Below are 3269 nucleotides of genomic sequence, written 5' to 3' on the forward strand. Positions count from 1 at the left end.
CAGTTTATTAATTTCAAAATTAACAGCGGCACTTCATTTGAAATTACGGATCAGCAATTCGGCTAGTCTGAGTTTAAATTACGAAGCCTAATTAGCGTTTTGCGATTGCTCGGTTAGCGAATTAGTAGTACCCAACACTGGTAAATTGTTATTCAACAATGAAGTAATGAAGCTTCAGTTTTAACAGAAGCAGCGCCGCTTCGTTTCAAAACTGGCTTCAATCAGCGTCATTGAGGCGATTTTCATTTCATCATGACGACCGGTTTTAAAGTTTCATTTGTATTTCTCTATCAAAAAAGAAAAAGGTCAGCCTAGACTTTGAATGCAATTGAATTGATTTTGAGTAACATTTCCTACATTAATCTACTCAACATCGACAAATCGTGCATGACTGTCAATCGTCATCTTTTGACACAGTCAGTAGCTTCAGCTGAAGCTTGCTCGAAACGTTCTGTTCAAATGAACCAAGTCGCTTCATATATGAAGCGAATTTAAGGGAAAGCTAGCTTCATTTATTTGTTTCGACGATGCTGGGTTCTGATTAGAATACGGGGATCTTTGCGCGTTTTGAGCATTCTTGCCAACAAAGGATCTGTTAGGAAAGAATTTGAAATATTTCTCAAGTCTTTCGAGTGATACATTGATTACACAAGGAGATGAAATCTGCATCCCACTATCTTCGAATAGTGGGATTGATAACAGAGAAGAGAAGGTATTTGTGAACGATGATGAAGAGGATGACGTTATGCAGGAGTTCCGGTTTGGGGATGTAGAAAAAATTGTTGAGAGGCTGTAGGAGACCGGGGCATTAATTATGCTGGAAGCAACAATACAAGATATTTTGGAAATAATTAAAGGCGGGTCTCCTTACTATAAATTTGAAGAAATGAAAGGAAAGTTCCTGATGTGCTTAGAGCCGTTAGCTAGACATCGATGAAAGCGGAAGTTTTTTCAATTGTTGGAAGTGTTGGCAATAAAATTCGTTCTATAGTAAGGGAATTAAATCGCTAAGTGTATTATATCTGCTTCAATTCTATTTTGCTAAGCAACAGTACTGAAGCTAATGTTTCAAAATAAAAAGATTTACTGAAAAACATCGATATTTCTATTGATTTCGAATAATCTGCCAATACCGGTATTTTACCGGTATTACCGGTATTTTCTACGCCAATACCGAAATACCGGTTTTCACCAAAAGCGCCCAATACCGGCAGCCCTAGTTGGGAGCCATTTGAGCATTCTGTGGAACCTCCTGTTTGGTTCCAGTAGCTTCATGGATCCCCTGGTTGTTAGGATTCTTGGAGTTTTGAGACTCAGCGCCAGCGGACCCTTGATTCACTTTGACTTCGCTAGTACTGGCCTCAGAGATTTTTGCCTCCATAGGCTGACTTGTGATTTGACGTTGCCTCGGAGTTGTTTTCCTCAGCTGGGTTTCGCCGAACCGAAAATTTATGATGAAGTCCCTATTCACGAGTTGACGCATAGAAGCTTCATCAATTGTTAGCGACCAATCCGCATTTCGCATTCCGCAATCGCCATTTGTCAGTAACTAGATTCTCATTCTGACTCTCTATGAGTCTTCTGATTCTCTCGTTATCGAATGATGCGCTTTGTGGGAAGAAGGCATGATAGATTTCTGGACGCGGAATGTTCTTTGCATCCAGAGCAACGAGCCTTGATCCTTCCCATAGAGATAAGCCAGGAACCACTTCCTTCAACCACTCCGAAGTTTTCTGGTCTTTACAAGAAAGAACCAGATACCCGGACTTGTACGAGCAGTTAAAAAAACTCAGGTTTAACCTGCTCGTTACGTTGTTGCTCTATGGCTGTTAGTAGAGCATCTTGTATCGAATCCAGTTGTGCCGTACTCAGTTCAGTGCTGGGATAGTCCTCAGAGAGGATCCCAACTCTGATCTGACTTGCGGTCTCCCTGTAGGAGACACCAGTAGTGGAGTCCGAGGGAAGCTTGGGGGCTTCTCTCGTAGACCTCACTCTTGTTCCTCCCCTTCGAGCGGGATGGGTGGTTTGCTTTCGCATGACCTGTCCCACTCGCTCTAGGGTTTAGAATTCGCTTCTGTTTTTTGGGGATCGGGTTTTCTCCGCTGCTAGGCAGCTCCGATCCTCGCTGCCTTTTACCTGCCACAGAAGCAGATTGTGCTAACACTTGCTCCCGTGCCTCCTTTGCAGGAAGCCCAGAGGCAAGCAAACTCTTTAACTTCTTTTTCTGAGCTTTTGTCAGGTTCCGTTTTCACGGAATGTCATTCTCAGCTGGACCTTCCACTTTAGGTCCAGATCTGATTGTGACGGTTATTCCGTCACTTTCGTCATCCGTCGACTCACAACGAGTCGGCGTGTTGAGAATAGACGAGGAACAAGACGGAACCTCTTCTAACGCATCGTTCAATTCCTGATCCTCCCCTATGCTCATCTCCACCTCCTTCGTTTCCGGCAGAGAGGCTGCTCTGTGTTTTATTTATATTTAGACTCTCCATATGAATCCCACGAGTAGCTCGGTAAAAGATGGTCCGCTGCATCAGTGACCGGCTTAATGCAGTAAGGGCAAGAATACTGTGGAGGGTGCCCTGGTACTCCACAGGCTCCGTTAGCGGTTGAGTATTTCTAGAACCCCTCGGCACGGGTCGCATGACACCTTGGATTAGGGGTTTATCCATTTAGATTTTTACGTGATAGCCATGGATAACAGCTATTAAAACCATCCTTCTTAGGGGCTTTGGACCCTCTGCTCAGGTTCTTAGTATTTCCAGGTTTATTGAACATGTTACTACCAAGATCCGTCATTTGCAGGCGAAGTTTATGCTACACATACAAAGTATTATTTTCTATGCATCAAATTGACATGACGTTTAACCATGATCCTTATGTGTGCCACACATAACGCAAATATGTTTTACTTTTATTTCGAATTACTTAACATCTCATATCACCTATCCCATAAATATTTACCTTTTAATGGGTATCAAAATTAATATTACGTTTCCTTGCATATAAATACAAACAGAATTTAATATTATAAATTATGAATTGCAACGTAATATTCAATGATTAAAATGATAAAATGTAAGTTTATAATTCTTTTGCTGTATGTAATATTACATTGGATCTGATATTAAATTATATTAAAAAATAAAAATATAATTATTAAATATTATATTTTTCTTTATTTTTGAGATATTATCAATAAATTAATATATAATTTAATAAAATATAATTAAAAACATAATTTATAACAAGGCCACTCCAAGGGTCCA

Source organism: Sabethes cyaneus, chromosome 1 (genome assembly GCF_943734655.1).
Source record: "Sabethes cyaneus chromosome 1, idSabCyanKW18_F2, whole genome shotgun sequence".
In the NCBI taxonomy this organism is placed as follows: Eukaryota; Metazoa; Arthropoda; class Insecta; order Diptera; family Culicidae; genus Sabethes; species Sabethes cyaneus.